The sequence below is a fragment of the Patella vulgata genome, chromosome 3 (genome assembly GCF_932274485.2).
Source record: "Patella vulgata chromosome 3, xgPatVulg1.2, whole genome shotgun sequence".
Taxonomy (NCBI): Eukaryota; Metazoa; Mollusca; class Gastropoda; family Patellidae; genus Patella; species Patella vulgata.
The window spans coordinates 80861257-80882125 of record NC_065881.2 but is presented as its reverse complement, the minus strand read 5'-3'; positions in this window follow the sequence as shown (position 1 = coordinate 80882125).

Genomic DNA, 20869 nt, shown 5'->3' with positions numbered 1-20869 from the left:
ATCCTAATAATTTTAACGTCTCTTAAGAATCAGCCAATTTAACGGTTTGAAGTTTAAAGCGGGTATTAGAGACGAGTTTTATCCTTGCCGCTAGTTAAACAAGTCAAAAAGTCAGGTAATATAAAATCATTTAACCATCATTAAGATGTAATTTACTTTTGAAAACTAATCATCTTTAAAATTACTCTTCTAATGCAGGACAAATCAGACCCGACAACCATCAGTTATGACAGATAGCTTGTGATTTGTAGATCTTCGAAGTTCTGCAATAAAACTCACAAAAGTCAATGTTATAATTCATAATTTAACTGTTTTATTTGTCGTTCAGATGGTTCACCATAATTAGAATAAACGGTCACTGAATAAATGGAATGGTTGAAATCTTTCAAGGAGAAGCACAGTCGTTGGAGAGTCTTGATTTTATCCGTTGTTATTATTGTTTATTTTTTAAATTCCACAATTAAGGACGAGTATTTCTGCATTCCGACATCAAGGTAACTGTCAGCCACTATTTATATACTGTCTCCAGCCTAGCGAGCCAGCGTCTTATCCGCTTAGCCACCGTGGCTCCCCTGCAATTACGTGACGTTATATGCATACAGTAAGAAAGACGTTGGATCTGTGACTAATGTATTAAGTGCTACTAATATGTGCACTACTTTGTTTATTTACACTGGACACCAGTTACCCCAATATCGTCATAGCCAACGTGTTTTGCTAATTAAAGACCAAGCGATGAGTACTTCGGATATACAATATTTCCATACCAAATAATGAATAAAAAATACAATTTGAACACAAATCATATTTTAATAGTGTATTTGGGGAGTTGGATGGCCGAATGGTTAGCACGTGCGCGCTGTATCATAAGGTCTGTCAATGAGTCAATTGGCGGGGTTTCGATTCCCCGGTTGTACGTGACAAGGAGTAGGGTCGTCTGTCCAACTTCGTGGGTTTTCTCCGGGTCCTCCGGTTTCCTCCCACTGCTATAGACCCCTACGCACAAGCGAATTATTGAAATAAAATTGAACCATGTGTTAGTCGCGAAATGACATAGTTTGTGTCGAGTTGACGTTAAACTCTCTCTCTCTCCCTCTCTCTCTCTCTGATCTCTCTCTCTCTCCCTCTGATCTGTGTTTACAGGGTCTTAAAGATGTCAAAACGTTCTTAATATTTTATATCCTTTTTGATGATAATATTAATCCGCTTTAAAAGACCAAAGTTAATGTCCTTTTAACTTTTCAACGACAAATTAAGGACGAAGCCTTTACTTAGTTTTTATGAATACATTTAAAGAGATTGTCAAAACCTATTACATCATAGTAAACGTAGTTTATTCATTTTACGCCACTGTGCATTAACCTTACATCGTCCATCAAATTTAAAACCCTTTTAAAGAAAATATACCATATCTTGCATTAACCTCACTAAATTAGTTTATCAAATTTAGTAAACCTCCTTAAAATCAGTTGGTCAGCAGTCCATTAGCATCTAAAATGCGCGTTATGGGCCTGTGTCGAAAGCAAAACATAACATCTTTAACCACGACAAAATAGCCAATGAAATGGTTCGATAATCAAACCCCTCCATACATTTTCAAGGCATTTCGGTATCATAGGTTTTGATTGAAGTAGCCCGCTGAATAAAATACCATTACGCCAGTTAAATCATGTCCAATCACAATAGGCGTACCACACTAACCAGAGAAATCACACACAGAGGCGATATTAAAACATAAAAATCGTGTCCAGTATAAAATTGAGGATTGAGGAGGCGGTGGAGACGGTTGGCTGTTAATGGCCAAACACTAGCTTATTGTGGGACTATCGTCCAGTTATTTATAAGTTTACAGAAATCCGTAGGCAAATTGGGCAAGGTGATAACAAAAATAAGTAATAAGGACAAGAAAGTCCCTTGATTGCAATACAAATTGCACGTTATCATAAATTCCGTTAAAGGGACTATCCCGATTTTAACAGAGTTTCAAAAATAAAAGTCCGATCACTTATGGAATTTAAGCGCCAAAATATAGAGGAATGGTGTATTTACCTTTTCGTAAAATTTCAGCTCAAAATATTGAGTCGTTTGGATGTGAACATCAAAACTGCTTATCCGGACACGTAACCCTTTTAAGATTTCGGGTCAATGTTTTCGTTGGGTGACTTGATAATCAATTTCCGTTACTTGAGAGGTCTATACATTGAATGACCAAACGAAAGGTAAATTTCACCTACACATTATTTTTATTTAAAAAATGTCTGGTTTTATCCAGACACCGCATAATACACCAGACCAGGGGACCAGATGACAAAATCCCAAGGAACTGTCTTTGCTTTAACACATTGACTAGTTTTGTAACAGATACGGTGAACTAACCTGAACCAACCGTGGTGATCTGTGGAGGTCAAATACGCTAAAGTTTCTGTGACAAGAAAACTACCTGGTCGCATCATGGCAAAAGATAGCAATTAAAGTAGACCGCGGTGTTAAACCGTGGCGAATCGGGATAAAGCGGCACACACCGAAGAAAAAACCATGACAATCCGGGATGGTATGGTAGTGGTACTGGGATAATAACCGTGACAGTAACGACAATTATCGCGGCTTCATAGTATAAAACATTAATGGCACCGCAGTCAAGTCGTGTACTATGCTGCTTCCCTGCCCAAATCGCCACGGTTCGTCCCGATTTGATAACCATGAAAGACCGATGAGATTTGGGGTAAACCGTATCCAATACCGCCAATACGTGGGTCATATTCCTGAAGTAATGGCCCGAGAAATCGAAACAATGCGAGGAGTCAGAGAGAGAGAGAGAGAGAGAGAGAGTTTAACGTCCACTCGGCACAAACTAGGTCATTTCGTGACTAACATATGGTTCAAATTTATTTCAATAATTCGCTTGCGCGTAGGGGTCTTTATTATAGCTATGGGAAGAAACCCACGGTGTTGGACCGGCGACCCTATGCCTTGTCACGTACAACCATGGAATCGAAACGATTCAGTGGGACGAACAACCTGTATAACATCGGGAACACATTAACGACCTGCTATATATGTCTAGACAAAATTCCCCTCACTGCTTGAAGTGTGCCTCAGTTCATGTATAATATAAGATATTGAACCCTATTTTATTTCTTAGCCAACACGCCACAGAAAATATTCCAGTGTAAATTTATCTTTAATAATAAATGGGTGATAGACAATAATTCTCCAGTGTAAAACTGGAATATGATTCACAGTAAAAAGATAATTTAGAATATTATTACACTAATACATCATAAACTGTTTATTATTCCGACTTCTAGCAGTTTTTGTGGCCGTTCAAGACGCCAGTTGGGTTGAAACTGAATCGGAGCGACTCTGATAGAATATTTATAACATAACAACATTACCCCATATCACGAACATTCTTCGATATAAAAATAAACCCATTAAAAAATATAAATATAATAGCTTCGATTCCTGAAACTGAATTCAAACTATCGTCGGGCATTTTGTAGAGCAATATTTAAACTCTTATTGTGGTGACCCTGAGAGAGAGAGAGAGAGAGAGAGAGAGAGAGAGTTTAACGTCCACTCGACACAAACTAGGTAATTTCGGGACTAACATATGATTCAATTTTATTTCCATTATTCGCTTGCGCGTAGGGGTCTTTTGCAGTGGGGGGAACCCGGAGGACCCGTAGAAACCCCCCGGTTTCATGCAGAAATAATGAGCGGAAGCAAGTTATTTGCAATTTTATATAGCAAAGACGTATCTCAGGAAAATAATTCACCTTTACCTACTTCAATTTCATAGATTTCACACAGTAGAGGCTCAACAATAATTTCAATAATACGTAACTAACCATAAAACAATACTAGCTATATTTCGTTTGATTGTAATGCTTTGGTTAGACGCAAAGTTGATTTTGTCAAGAAAATACATCATTTTCGCTCTTAATAATTTTTTTTTGGAGCACCCCATATACGACATTTTGAAACAGTATCTATAAACCTCTTTTTATTGGCTTAGAAATACGACAATACGACAACCAGATGAAAAGATGCGCAAGAAAATTCTCATTCTGAAGAAGCAAAACAGTGAATTTCGCAAAATATGCCAGATACGACCATTTGACTCCCTACCGACGATATATTGTTGTGGTGAATGTACATAAATTAGCAAAGATATGATTGTTTTCTCATATTTTCCCTTCTGTTTTGTATTTGTTTGTTTATCTCATGATTTCATTTAGTCGTCGATAATTGTGACAGCACGTATTTGGAGACCGATAACCTCCTCCCCCCACTCCCCCCCCCCACACACACACACATTTACGCACCTTACCACATCACGTTGGTGAGAGTGTGTGTGTAAGCAAACAGGACACATCTCCCTCATAGCACACCGTATGACGTGTTTATTCTCTCGGTTGGAGGCGGAACCGTAGAAAGTTAACCTTCATTTCATTTTTATTTCATTTCAGGCGGAAATATGATACAATTTCTCATTTGAGAATTCCACACACATAAAGTCTCGTATGTTTGTGACAAGGTATAATGAGCGAGAGAGGGCGGGTTTGATGTCGTAAAGACGTCATTCGTAGAATCTTAGTAACATGATCTACTTGTTTAGCTGCGCAATATTTTTGAGAAAAGACAATGGAAATCTTCACGTATACATGATAAATATTCTAGACTCTAGGAAATAGGGATTGGAAGTGATTTATCATTAAAGAGTTCGCTTTCGTGGGTTTATGGCGATTTTTTGTCATTAGATCTTTACTAATTAAAGCAATTGCAAGCCATCTGTCCAGTGAATCTTTAGCAATAAGTTGAAGTATGTCGTCTGTTTATTTCAATAATAGTGAGTCCTTGGATCAACTTAATAGTATATACAGGACGACCACGCCGCACACAACGGAAACCATGTAAATATTAAGAGAAGGAGAACGGCACTACACACAATGAAAATGAAATATATACCCACATTAATCATCAGTGCACACTTCAGTAATACGTATCACACAATGAAAAAATGAAAAAAAAGACAAACCCGCGTACACTAACGGGACAAACGGGGTGTTTAGCAGGAAGGAAACCGGAGGACCAGGAGAAAACCCACGAGGCTGGATAGGCGACCAATCTGCTTAATATCACACTCAAGCGGAATTGAACCCAGCGCTTAGAGCGTTTCCCTATTGTGTTCTAGATTTATTTATTATCTTACTTTAATAATGAATTAACAGAGCACAGTTTTTATGGGATTGTATCCCATAAAAACTGTGCTCTGTTAATTTGTTCCCTGATCGCTAAATGCCACTTAAAGAATATTTAATAATGAATATAGAAGAACGGAGAATCACTCAACCGGGGGAAAAAACTATTTAAATAAAACAAAACGCACACTAACGAGACAAATCATCGGCTACAGGATAACACTGTATTTCCGGATATGAGGGGATTCATTTTCAAAAGCATAATTTTAAGATAAACCAACAGCTATAGCTCTTTGTGCCGACTGTCTTGATTAGCCCTAGTGGGTATACAGAAAAGTAGGACGTTAAACCCTATTCCATTTCTTTCCGCTAGCACGGTTCAAAGAACTGTAATTATCGCATTACACACTTTTTGTCACATATAGTGCTCATACGACTTGACAAGCTAAAGCAAAGACAAATATAAAAGTTTGAGTATAAGCCCAAGAGAGATATCTGGGTTATCTTGTTACATGGATTAAAACAGTTTGTTGAGATTTACCAATAAATTGTTTGTTAAAGGTTACGATGTAGTTTTACATTTATTGGGTATGTAGGCCGACATCAATAAGACCATAGACAGCACTTGTCTCAAGAATATAAATCAAACCAAATGGTCTTATATTTTCTATTGATACGACCACAAATCAATTCGTTTCGTTAATTCACAAGAATTAGCTTTCTCTAAGATGGTATTTTTATTGATTGCAGACTGAGTAGGCGCAATTATCAAGTAAAAAAAGACAGTCCAATAGTCGTTGATTAGATGAGGGAGGCAGGCAAATTATCCAGTCTTGTATAACGTTAGTTTGTTTGACGTATCGATCACTGGAAGATAATACTCGCTAGTCTATTAACACTGGGTTTACCAGACGTAATTTGGATTTTTTTTTTCTCTCGTAAACTTCTCAAAATCGTTTTTGATCAGAACAGGGTCACAAAGTTCATGTTTTTCTTAATGGAATGCCATAATTTGAATAATCATGAGAACTACAAAACGAATGTCAATTTTGCTCGTTATCTGTAATTTATTTATTTATTTATTTTTGGAGGGGGGGGGATATTCTATGGCCATTCTACCAATTACTTTGATATATTTTATACTAGTAATATTAATAATCGGCTAGAACGCTCTCTGTGAAAATATAATCACCATTTGTATAACACAAATTATTAGTCTCGTGGATTGCAGGGGAGCCACGGTGGCTAGTTGGTTAAGACGCTGGCTCGCTAGCCTGGAGGTCGGGTGTTCGATCCCTGCATTGGCCGAGAAAGTTCATCAAGATTTTCCGACGTGGTTTCCCCTTGTCAGTGGTGCAGAGACGAAAAACAGAGGTCCCGTGTATATATAGGAATGCACGTAAAAGATCCCCTGGCAGTTGGAATTCGATATAAGAGTAGGCAATAGTGCCGCTGCCCGGGCCAAATTTCCCTCATAGCACACTGTGTGGCGTATATGCCCGTCTTCATTAGCCCAGTATAGGAGCAGAACAGTAGCACGTTAAACCCCATTTCATTTCATTTCACCAGGGTCGAGTCCCGACGTGGGCATAGAAGAGCCTCAGTTTCCACTTGTCATACGTATGGGCGTTAGAATAAAGTGTTGTCTAGTCGTTCGGACAGAACAAAAAATCGTGGTCGACCCGTCTACACGTTGGTTTGCATTAAAAAAAAATCCTAATCAGTTGGCATTCGGTGCACAATTCTCATACCAAGCATTGCACACGTGGTCATAGAAAAACAACCACATGTTAGTCTCTAAATGATCTAACTATTGAGTTGACGAGGCGTTAAACTCCATTCGTTTCCTGTACCTTTCCAGTACCAATTTTAAAACCAATGAATGACATACCCCACGCTGTTTTCTTTAACAAATAATATGAAATCTGAACTTTCAATCGATTCGATCTTCAATACTTTGGCTAATGTTTGAGTTTATTTTTCCCGGTGGATTACTTTCCCTGCCGTTATATATAAATATCAACCATCAGGGAGAAGCATGTTTTCTATCGTTTTATAAATCTTGGACATTTTATTACTTGTGTTAAATTCACAGCATAATCGATATCTTGTCTTCTATTTTGTTTCTATATTAAAATATCCATACCAGTGGATGGTGTAAAATGTCCCCACTAGCACCAATATACGCACCTGTTTGATTTGTCACTACAGCTTAGGATGGAATCGAAAACTTAGCACAATAATTCAGTTATTTACAAAGAAATCAATGTATATTTTAAAATTATTTTTTTAATTTTATGTTAAAAATACATAATGGGAGATTTGATAACGAGTTGGCAGTTCTCACTATAATAGTTAAAAACTAGATAACGTAAAGGCAATTTGCTGAAAATTTCATTCAAACTGATCCACTATGAACCGAGAACTAAGCGATTGAAATTTCCGCCTAGCCTCGATCATCATTACTAAAGTCATTACGATAAATAGCATAGTCTCGATTATCCATTTAATCGTTAAATCGCGATGGAAAGTTATGCAGTAAATCGGCTCATAATCCACTAAAGATCGCAGGCTAGGGATGCCATCTAGAGTTGATTATGGCCTGGATAGGTTAATTAAAGTCGAATTAATAATTTAGATAAAATTTCAGGCCTAAAAAAAGACCTGCAATAGACAGATTTAGCTCTTGAATAATGCATGTTTAACGTATGCAATGCGAGGTGTGACAATTGTGCAGGAGGGACGTTGTTTTATTCATACTATTCGTTGGTTTCCAGCTACCAAATGTGTTGTTTTTCACTTGCGTGCACGAAATATGCTACTCTGATTTATTTGGCAGTTAAGTTAATCACCATATTTCCTTGTGTTGCAACAGTATCGTATAATTTTCACCAAACCAACATTTATCCAATATTGTATGGATTTGTTAATCCGAGACATCGGTGACAGGGGAGGTAATTATACCTCTAAACCATACGGAATCGGACCATAGCCCACACGATCGAATATAGTACGTGCAGAAATGAAAGGATGTGGATATCAAACAGATTTTGTGTATGTAAAATCGTCTTCGGAATCTGAACTTTGAAGATACTGACATAAGTTCACATACAAAAAAACATTTTACAACGCATCTTTCAGACTAGGTGCAACTTAATAATATGGACATGATTAGTCCCTGTCATATAAAGATATATATGATATGTACATCAAAGCATTAACTATATTTCCAGATTTACTTTGATATCTGCTTGTCAATTTCTAATATACTATGATGCCAGTAAAAAACCTTATATCATATAGGCTATGTGATATAGGCTTGATAGTCACGCAGGTATCAGATAGAATAGATAGTCACGCAACGTATCTTAGAGGTCTGTCATCAAATCATGGTCTATTGACAACAGTATTGTAACAATACAATTGACAGTTTTAAATTCCCTATGTGTTATATTTCCGCTCATCAGAGGATTATGACGTATTGTACAGTTTGTGAGATCTTCCGGGTTTCCCTGTGGCTCAGTAAAAAAGGTGCTGACGCAATAACTAGGAGGGGGTTGGATGACCGAATGGTTAGCACGCGCGCGCTGTATCATAAGGTCTTTCATTGAGTCAACTGGTGTGGTTTCGAATCCCCGGTTGTACGTGACAAGGAGTAGGATCGCCTGTCCAACTTCGTGGGTTTTCTCCCACTGCTAAAGACCCCTACGCGCAAGCAAATTATTGAAATAAAATTAAAACCATATATTAGTCCCGAAATGACCTAGTTTGTGTCGAGTGGACGTTAAACCCCATTTCTGTCTCTCTCTCTCTCTCTCTCTCTCTCTCTCTCCCTCAGGATCGATCCTCGGGGTTTTCTAGGCGGGTTATCGCCCTTGTCAAAGGTGCCGGAAAAGATCACAGTGTAGTCGATGGGACGACAAACCTATGTCCTGTGTACCTTAGTGCTGATGTTAAATAACCTACGGCATAAAGGCTGCTGCCTGAAAAATACACCCTCCCATGCATAGAATATTGCATGGCGTGAACCAGTGTTCATTATTCCGGATGGTGATGGAAGTTAAACCCCATTTCATTTTATTTCTTTAATATAACTGTTCCAGTTGACCAGTATAAACAACTTTTGTAATAAGTGTACAAAGGTTTTATGCTAGGTTCCCACTATCACGATTCGCTCTACTATTGAAATTGTTGTTTAATCGCAATCGGATTAAAATACAGATCTATATTTCGTTTCATTTTTTATACTTTCGATGGTCTACACTACATGAAGACCTCACAAGTTGTACTGGAAGGTCGTGTCAGGGGTCGTACGAGCGGTTTTTCACCATACGGCAGCTGACATTGATTAATCAATTAGGTTTACCCACAGTTCCGTGCATGACACGCCAAGAAGTCGCCATAACAGACCGTTTCATTGGCTTATCCCTCACTTCACCTAAAACAACGGTAATATAACAGCTCTTCCAGATCCTAGTGTAGTGACGACAAGTAAAACTAAATTTTGAACTTTAAAAAACCAAACGAAATAGGATCTGTGTTTTAATCATATTGTTTTAATCGTGGAGTAATCGTGGTGATCAGGTCTTCTCATATATTAACATCTGCAGTCGTAGCAATCGTATGTTGATCGTATCGAAACGTATCCTAACGTATCTGCACGTACCAGATCGTAGACAAACCTTTCGTAACGCATTGCACGACAGTGGGAACATAGCATTATGAAATACGCGCTTGAAACTCAACTCAGACGGAAAGGGAGGGCGGAGTCGATTTCATTCGCATTATTCCCTTAACTGCAAGGTCAATTTGACCTTACTATAAAATAGCAAACGAAGCTTTTCTTAAGGTCTTCACCTGTTATTTCATGTTAAACTATCAGGAAATTTTAGAGATATACGATCGTCTAGTCTTTGACTCCACTTGGGGTGTGTTTCCTTTAAAGCAAATAATGATAGATTTAACAAAAACACCATTGTTGTACGCTAGAGGACAAGAGGAAATATTCTTATGTTTAATATCAGCTGTAGGATGTCGGCATCAGTAATCGAGGTTCGTTCAGCTCAATATCTCGTGTTTCCATGCGTAAAATGACATGATTACCGAACTATAGAAATGATTTAGACAATAGACAACACCGTGACCAATGGGTTGTCGATATCTAACTTATTTCAAGAAAACCCCTAAATCCGCAATTAAAATAAACGACCTTTCGTCGAACTATTCCACAGTCGTAGGGAGCTGTGTGTGTGTGTGAGAGAGAGAGAGAGAGAGAGAGAGAGAGAGAGAGACATGGGGTTTAACGTCCACTCGACACAAACTAGGTCATTTCGGGACAAACCTATCGTGAAATTTTATTTTAATGATTCGCTTGCGCGTAGGGGTCTTTAGCAGTGGGAGAAAACCGGAGGACCCGGAGAAAACCCACGAAGCTGGACAGGCGATCCTACTCCTTGTCACGTACAACCTGGGAATCGAAACCATGCCAGTTGACTCAATGACAGACCTTATGATACAACGCGCTCGCGTTAACTATTCGGCCATCCAATCCCCGCACTCCCCTTGTCACGAATAGGTATTACGCGTAACTAGCACCCACCCACAACATGGTTATTTGTTCCATGATACATTACAGCTTGTCTAGAGAGTTGTTACTTGCTACAAATATATGGCGAGGACCTCGGTATAATAACAGGCAACTGCTGGTCGATTTGATAAATTGAAATTATTATCGCATTATTTATCTCACCTTTAGAGAAACTTTCTGAAATGAGAAATGGATTTTTACCAGTAATGCTATTCCAATGTTTTAATAACGGCGAATAAAAATCAATGAATATATATATAAAAACTGTTGAGAGAATTCGAGGCAATGTTTTAATACTTTCAAAGTTTTCCTCATATCATCAGATTTTTATAATACACAATTCCCACAAGTCGACTTCTGACCAAGATTAATGATTTCGGTATGACCCTCCGTCATTGATTATCTTCCTCAGCTATCAGCTGCTTCATGATTTCATTATCGATGTTTTTATAAATAGTTTCATCCACTCTGGTCAAACTTGGTTGTAGTATCGACTGTGGTTATCGTCCGCTTCTCTTCATATCGATATCGAATACGACTTAGAAATCATTTCCGAGAAAGTTCTGCGGGATTTTCCAGAGAGAGAGAGAGAGAGAGAAAGAGAGAGAGAGAGAGAGAGAGAGAGAGAGAGAGATTCACGCCCACTCGACATAAACTATGTCATTTCGGAACTGCATCGTTCAGTTTATTTTCCGCAATTCACTTTAGCATGGGGGTCTTCGGAGGAAACCAGAGGACACGGAGAAATGCAGGTGGACGAGGAAGCGACTCTCCTTGTAACGTATGGCAGGAAATCCAAATCACGCTACTTGACTTATATTGGTGGACCTAATTATCTAGAACACACGCGCTAAACAATTTGGCCACCCAACCCCGCAAATAGTTCCAAGAAGCGTTCGTGAAATGCAGCTGTCTAAACGAGAATTCCCTCCCTCGCATTCTAAATGTGATCATTGCGATATATTAATGCCGAAATAACTTGTTGACGAGACGATAAACCCGTAATGGACGACCCAAACTATAATGTTACGTCGTCCATTATGATGTCAAATTGACACTGACCATGGAATCAGTCAGTAAAATGATTTGTGAAAATTGGATTAACGAAGGTTGTGCTGACCACGACTATTGTGAGTGGCATAAAAGACGAAGCGATTGCTGGTGGTCCTCGTTAGTTTTATAGGATTCTTGCTAACAAGTGGACTAATAAAAGAGAAGTTATAAATAATTACATATTCATCAAATTGTGTACAAGAAGTCGAGTTTTTCAGCTGCCCAACTTTTGTCAAATCGACAATTAATTGAAGGAGAACAAGTGACATCTCTGGGAATAGAAAGGGGGTATTCTGTTCATCTGTTGGTAGGATTGGATGACCTCAGGTAATGATGGTTGATTTTACCAGTATGTGTTTTAGGCATGAAGACACAACACAAACTGGCTGTTTGCAGAAGGCTCAATATGTTAAGTGTATAAATAAGTGATCTATTTGTCCACATTCTGGCCTTTGATTTGCGCATTGATGAAAAAGGTACAATCTGAAACCGCTTCTTCTAAACATTTCAAAATGAAAGTTGGGTTTAAAGTCCTTCTTTTCTGCACCAACCTGGAAACTGAAGACGGTCATACGTCATGCATGGTGTATATTTTACCTGGACGCGGGCCCGTAGTCAGCTCTTAAAATTTGGTGGGGCAACTGAATTATTTGGAGGGGCTGAGGATGTGGCCGGCTAAGAACGCTCCAACTGTCAATGTTATTTTACATTCACAACAACACGTGTCCGCTGTCCAGGAAAAATTCCCCTCATTGTTCACTGCATACCCGTTAAACCACAATTCATTTCATTTCTGTCTCTCGCGGTGTGAGAAGGGGAGGGGGTGGGGTGCATGGCCGAATGGTTAGCACGTGCGTGCTGTATCATAAGGTCTGTCATTGAGCCAGCTGGCGTGGTTTCGATTCTCCGGTTGTACGTGACAAGAAGTAGGGTCGCCTGTCCAACCTCGTGGGTTTTTTTTCTGGTTCTCCGGTTTCCTCCCACTGCTAGAGACCCCTACACGCAAGCGAATCATTGAAATAAAATTGAACTATGTGTTAGTCCCGAAATGACCTGGTTTGTGTCAAGTGGACGTTAAACCCCATCTCTCTCTCTCTACGCGCAAGCGAATATTTTGAAATAAAATTGAACCATGTGTTAGTACCGAAATAACCTAGTATGTATCGAGCGGAGGTTACCCCCCTCTCTCTGTCTCTCTCTGTCCCTCTCTCTCTCTCTCTCTCTCTCTGAGATTGCTCCAATACCTCATAAAGAATGTCTCTTTAGTATTGGTGTTTGCTTTAAACCAGTGAAGAACTGAACAGACAGATTTAAACTAATTAGATAAGGGTTAATTATTCAAACGAGATAAATTAATTTGGCGTCGATGTCTAGTCTGGCTATGAGTATAAAAATAGTCTGATGCTGTTTTGATGTACCCCAGGAACGTTCCTTGATTACCATTCTACTTCTATTCACAGCCTGCTTCATTTTCTTTAACCGGTTAGTTTATAGTCATTAAACCGGGCGTCGTTGTATAGAAGGTCACCAAATGGCGCCACAGTCCAGTCTATCGTTAAAAAGGGATGGGTGGGGCTATACTATATACCGGAAAACACCGGAAAACTACCGGAAAACACCATGGTATACTGAATACCGGAAAACACCGGAAAAACACTAAATACCGGAAAACACACTAAATATACTATTGCGTTAAAAGGCGCGGTTTGAATTCCCCGCTCCCCGCTTGTATATGACAAGTGACAAGTAGTAGGGTCCACTGTCCAACATCGTAGGGTTTCTCCGGTTGCACTACTAAAGATCTTTACGCACAAGCGAATTATTGTAATAAAATTGAAAAAATTGAACTATATGTAAGTGTTGAAATGATATAGTTTGCCTCAAGGGGACGTTAAAGCCCATCACCCCCCCCCCCCCCGCTCTCTTTATCTCTACGTTTGGCACACAATTGCCAGACTGTGGGAGAAAACAAGGAAACGAGAAGTTATAATAATAATAAATATGATGGAGATTAACAACATGTCTCTCAACAATGAAAACCTACCATTGTCTGAATCCAACCTTCATTATCAGATCTACGAATTGATCTCCGAGATCATCACCATAATTGGACTAAATGGGATAGTGAAGTAAGGACTTGAGCCCCGAGTTCACAAAGCATTCTCAGACTTAAGTTAAGAGTTTACTAACAATTGTTCACCGTATTTTAACTAAAATATAACCCGTTTTAAAACTTTTGTTTTTTTATGTATCAAATACATCAATGAGAGAGAGAGAGAGAGAGAGAGAGAGAGAGATGGGATTTAACGTCCACTCGACAAATTTCGGGACTAACACATGGTTCAATTTTATTTCAATAATTCGCATTGGCGTAGGGGTCTTTAGCAGTGGGAGGAAACTGGAGGACCCGGAGAAAACCCACGAGGTTGGACAGGCTACCCTACTCCTTGTCACGTACAACCGGGGATTCGAAACCACGCCAGCTGACTCAATGATGGACCGTATGATACAGCGCGCACATGCTAACCATTCGGCCATCCAACCCCGCTACATCAATAAGAAACTATGTGAAAAGTTTTATTTTTCTGGATCAGAGTTTTTTCTGACAGTGATTGAAAGTTGAGTAAATTCTTAATTTATGTCTGAGAATGCTTTGTGAACTTGGTGCCAGGTTAGACACGCCCACATCTAAACACTATAAGCTCCAGAGAATAGATACGCAGATAGGTTAGCAATAATGCAACATCTAGTGATTAAGGGATCATTTCAACATTTGCGAAACTGGATGGGTTTGCATAGGACGACATCGCGGATAGAAAGTTATAAATTAAATGTTGCATCATATATTCTTTTAAAAACAACTTAAACATATATTATACAAGAGCTAAATCTGCTAATTGCAGGTCTTTCTTTAGGCTTGAAATGTTATCTAAATTATTAATTAGACATTAATTAACTTATCCAGGCCATAATCAATTCTCGATGGCATCGCTAACCTGCGATTATGATCCCATTTGTTGCCCGACTTCCATTCATAATTTAATCATGGAATGGATGATCAAGACTATGTTTTTTATCGTACAGACTTTAGTAATGTAGATCGAGGCTAGGTCGAAATTTAAATCGCTTAATTCTCGGTTCATAGTATATCAGTAAAATTTACAGCAAATTGCCTTTACATTATTTAGTTTTTAACTATTATAGTAAGAACTGCCAGCTCTTTATCTTATCCCCCATAATACTATCTTTAAAACACATGTATTTAAACAAGCTTTAACTGACTCTGTATAAACAACTATTAACATCTCCTCTCTTTAAATGAGATCTAGCAGCACAGTTAACTATTCATCACAAAACACAACACAATGTATATATGGATATAACTACTTCTCTATAAGTATGTGTTTTGTTGTTACTTCTCTATTATTTAATAACAACGTTTCGTTACACATACAGGTTACGTTTTCAAGTTAACTATTAACATGTCCATAACCTTGTTTTGTTTTGTTGGTTTTATTTTTTAAGGGATTAATGCAAAATGTTTTTGTAAGTTATTACATTGCAGTGTGATTTAAATCTTTTTCAGGACCCTACTTTCACTTTGAATCTCGCGTAATGATATTCAATTAAAGATATATATTTAAATTATATAGGCTGACAAACAAATTATCCATTGAGAATGATATTTTCGATCCAAGAAATAGGTTAATTTGTGTTGATTTACTGACATTTGAAATACTTCCACTTCCAGTTCCGCTGATAGATTTTGATTTATATCAAAGTAGTAATATTGTTATTTTATAAATTAAAATCTATAAATACGAATGAAATCAGGTTCAAAGTTCCTCTTTTATGGACCGCCCGGGGCTAATGAAAGTGGGTATGCGCTTTGCATTGTGCTATATGAGGGAAATTATGCCGGGGAATTCTACGATATTACTTAGATGGAAGTGGACGTTAAATAAAGCTATTTCACACAAGGGGACGGGGTATTTTCGTTTAATCTTTATCGAAGCGTATTTGTAAAGTTACTTTTAAACCGGTTATGAACTTTACCCTCTTTAATTCATACTCTGATCATCAAGAACTCATTACAAGAACCGTTTCATTGGCTAATCCTTCACATCAACCAGCAAGCGGGTTATATAACAACTCTTATATCGAAAAGTAAAACGAAATTTTGAACCATAAAAAAAATGAAACGAAATAGGATATGTGTTTTAAGCAGATGTTTATAGTAGTCTTTGTTAAAAGAATTGAAGCCTCTGAAGGGATACGTAGATTAAGATATTGAATCTAATGCAACAATGTATCTTGTCTGAAACTCTCAGCTCAACATACTGAATTTGCATAGTACAGTCTGTGTATTAGACCGTTTCATCCAGACACACGTCGATTGCTATACCAGATGAATATGTCTCTGACTCGTGGTAACTGGACGTTCGTATTGCGTGTGGTGTTACAGGGATTATTCAGATTGTAAAACTTTATGAAGTAGAACTAACACATTTACTTCTAATCGAATCTCACTTTCTTATATCGTGAATGAAATGAAATGGGGTTTAACGTCCTACTGTTCTACACCAATTCTTCCATCGTAGTTTTTCATCTGACAATAATGGCTAGAATGTTGCTTTAATGCATCTTGACTTCAACTAATGACGTTATTCCAACCTAATCAACTTTCTAGACCAACTCTTAACACGGGTTAAAGGCCCTTCAAAATCACTTACGATAGATAGAGAGTTTTTACAGCCAAACCAAAGATATATCAATGTTCGATTAAAACCGTTATTGAATAAGTTAAGATATTGGTTGTGATTGGACCCTAGTTAATTTAGTACTTGAAATCAAAGTATAAGAGATGTCAATAAGTCCTATAGTGTCAGCTGCTGTCTATTCTCTTTGAACTCAGATAATATCAAACTCCCGGATATTACCACTAGTGCTAACTCGATTCCTCATTTAAAGTGAACATTGGCCCAGATATCAAGTTACTAGTATATACCTAGTGTTTGTGATTGTTTTTTTTTTTCATAGCAAACGTGGTTCACAGAATTAGTTTAGGTATTTAATATTGAGACTAAAATATCGATTTTTACTAGCATTGGAGAGAATTATTTTATTTTCTCTCTCGTCAGTTTTGCTTCTGAATTGAAAATCGGCGGCATGAAGTTTTGCTTCTGAATTGGAAATCGGCGGTATGAAGTTTTCCGTCTTGCTTTTCTGCAGCCATCGCTCTAATAAAGGCGTGCTGTTTTCTCCCGGCTGTCAGGTGATATTTAATACGCTGCTTGTGGTTCTTTATTCCATCCGATCGACAATACGTTTTTCCTTTCCAGAACCGTTCACGTTGGAAAACTATGCTGGATAATCCGGAACATCGTAACTGGTGAGGTAGCACCGTAATGGCTGGGCCACCTTTGTACCATATAATTTCGGGTTTAGATACCGAGGCCTGTGATTTTTGCCGAACGACGTAAGATCGGGTTTTGGAATTCAGGACAGATAGATCAGCATGATTTAATTAAACTTAACGTTCATTTATTGGCGTTAGTTTAATTATACAGCAGTACACATAAAACCATGTTTATTACTATCAGGAACGTTTATGGATTCGTGTTTTAATTAAAGTCTTAATGTACAAAAATTTCACATTAACCCCACAAAATATTGTACCGGCCTCATATGGCTCCTGGGTCAAACGTCCGTTATATTTTTTAATTAAATATTTTGGTCAACCATTTTCCTGTCATTTATTGCTTTTCCTACACTCACAACAAAATTTATTATTTTTGGTTTATGGATTTACGGTTTGATTAAAATATAGAAAGGGTTAAAGTAGCTAAGTCTCTAACTCAATATCATCCAAAATCTTCAACATTGAAAACACGATTTATTTGTCATTTTAAATCAACATTCATGTTGTGATCTTACCGGAAAAAGATGGGCTTTTGATATCCAATATTTAAGAAAAAATAAACATTTTACCATTGGTACACGAATCGTGTACCATAATGCGCTTCAGCCCCAGTTGTATCAAGAGACATGAGGGACGAGGCGAGACACATTGCACCAAACCAAACGGCGTATGTAGACCGGAATAACCAGACGCTAGAAATTTGCACTCGCTTGAGACTGCTGGCTTATTTCGCCGAACATAACTGATTTGAAATTGGAGTAAAAACGAAAACCATTGAATGTAAATCAGTTTATATACATTCATACTACAGTATTATATGCGTTGCGACCCACTTTTGTCAATTTCTAGGTCCCAAATGTTAGCGATTTAGCTCCTTTAATGTCAAAACACACACAATGACCGAGCGTAAGTGAGTTATTATAGAAACCATTTATTATATCTATCATCTATAGCGAAGTCGTTATATAGTCAATAAACCAAATATTGGAATATGGTGCCGTGGTGGCTCTGTGAGTAAGTCTAATCAGTTTCATGTAAACGTCGTATTTACCACGAGCGACACGACGTGACTGACGTTAGTTCAATTTCTTTGGAATTTCGCGTTGAAATACGAATAATAGGTATTTCGTAAAAGTCAATTCGCACAACTTCTCGTTTTCTTTTGCGGGCTGTGTCTTCAAGAACAGAATAAAGACAAAATGTTTTTTTTTACATTTTTCCCCAATTCTTCAGCCATCTTGGGAGTCAACTCGTTGCGTTTACGAGAACCGATTCGAATACTAACCGAAGACCTACGTCATGTACAAAACGAGATAGGTAATCGAAATCGATTTGTTTTCGTGTAAAACGCCTTTTATAAGCCTAGCCATTGCAGAAGAGTAGGACTTTAAACTCTATTTTATTTCATAACACTCTTGCTGGCTTGACAGCTCCAGAAAATAAAAAATAGCCTTATTCTAAGTACTAGATGTGTTAGTGTCCTACCTGTTGTGTAAATTATCCATTAAATCCTATTTTACTTGTCCAGAGGGTTCAAAAATATTTTTAAATCCAAGTCACATTTGAAAAGCTTTACGTCAGGCTTTTCAAATCATTTAGTTGAATTTTTCTAATTTTTTAAATTAGGTGTGTTAAGATCAAATTTGTATCATCAATTAATTGGAATATTGTAAAATTGTACAATTTGTTGACCAGAATAAAGATTGGGACATATTATTCAGTTACAACAAGAGTGGTATTGAGCCTTTAATGTTTCAGCAACAACCGCGTGACAAGGAGTAGGGTCGCCTGTCCAATCTCGTGGGTTTTCTCCGGGTCCTCCGGTTTCCTCGCACTGCTAAAGACCCCTACGCGCAAGCGAATTATTGAAATAAAATTAAAAACCATATGTTAGTCCCGAAATGACCTAGTTTGTGTCGAGTGGACGTTAAACCCCGTGTGTGTCTCTCTCTCTCTCTTTAGCAAAAACCGGATTGTTGCGCATGCGTTCTTACGTCTGGCTACAGATCATCAGTCATTTTCCTTCACTAATTCTTCACCTTGCACTAAATGCTTTATATACCACACACGCAACCACGCCATCCATAGTCTTGCTTCAAAGCCCATATGGGGTTAACCGTGTAAATTTTGAATTTCATAAATTGAAAGTAGCATACTGGTAAACACTGGATTTGTAATTAGCTCGTCTATTCCGAGCGTTTCTTCCTTTCTTAAATCCCATCCATTCGGGTTGATTTGATGATCTAGGATCAGAAGATAAGGACACTTGGATTTTGGAAATAACTTATGAAAATGGCGCCTACAAATTCTCCACAAGTTGAGACTTGCTCTAAATAAATCAGACAACAAGCAGAAGCAGACACACCAGTATCCTGTTCTAGGAATCCAGAACATCTCTAAATTTACGTTACAGGTTTTGGATATAAACATTCCATTTGATATACTATGAAGTATATAAATTCTTATGTATTGTCTATAAAGAGGGATGAAATCGGTTGATATTATTAATTTAAACAACATGAATTTGAATTTAAAGACATACCAGAAAAGAAACCCAGTAGTTTGCCTTGTATCGAAAAAACGATTTAAACCCATACCCTAAAGATCCTTAAACCCATAACCTCTTTAGGAAAAATATGGCGGCGGATTTCAGGAGCATGATATATTTATCGGCAGGTTGATGATGATTGTAATGCCGAGCAATGGTATCGATGGTAGTCATATAAATAATCATGATTCGTGTTATGGTAATGGCGATTTTTAATTCGATATTATGTAATAGATAGGTTTATTTATTTTAGGACGTTTTTCCAGACGAGAAGATGAGCTGTGATATTTAAAGGGTCATTATTAGTGATATATCATTGTCACAGATTAAACTGATATCAGACTATCTTCTGCTACCAGGTTTCAACAAAATACAGATTGGATTTAGATTTTAAAGGTAGAATCGCTTTATTTAATAATTACTATTTCTATTAACAAAACTGGACTACTCTTCTCCGTACATAACCTGTTTCCAGTTATAAAACAGAATAATAAAGCAGAGAGAGAGAGAGATAGAGAGAGAGAGAGAGAGAGGGAGAGAGAGAAAGAGAGAGGGGTGGGGTGGGGAGAGGGTTTAACGTCCACTTGACACAAACTAGGTCATTTTGGGACTAACACATGAATTAATTTTATTTCAATAATTCACTTGCGCGCAGAGTATTTAGCAGTCGGAGGAAACCTAAGGACCCCGAGAAAACTCAAGAGGTTGGACAAGCGACCCTACTCCTTGTCACTACATGTACAACCGGGAAATCGAAACCACGCCAGTTGAATCAATGACAGACCTTATGATACCACGCGCACGCGCTAACCATTTGGCCACCGAGGTGATATGGAAGCGGACGTAAAATACAACTAACTAACAACATAACATATATTAAAATTCACCAAAGAAAGAACAACACGTAAGCTAAACGATATATCGTTAGTGATTCTAAAACGGTTTGATTTTTCAATAAAATAATGTTATGGTAATCCCCTATATATAGCATACCAAATGATTAGAGTGGTTTCCCGCCAATACTACAGGATTTAATTATGTAATCTTTCTTATTT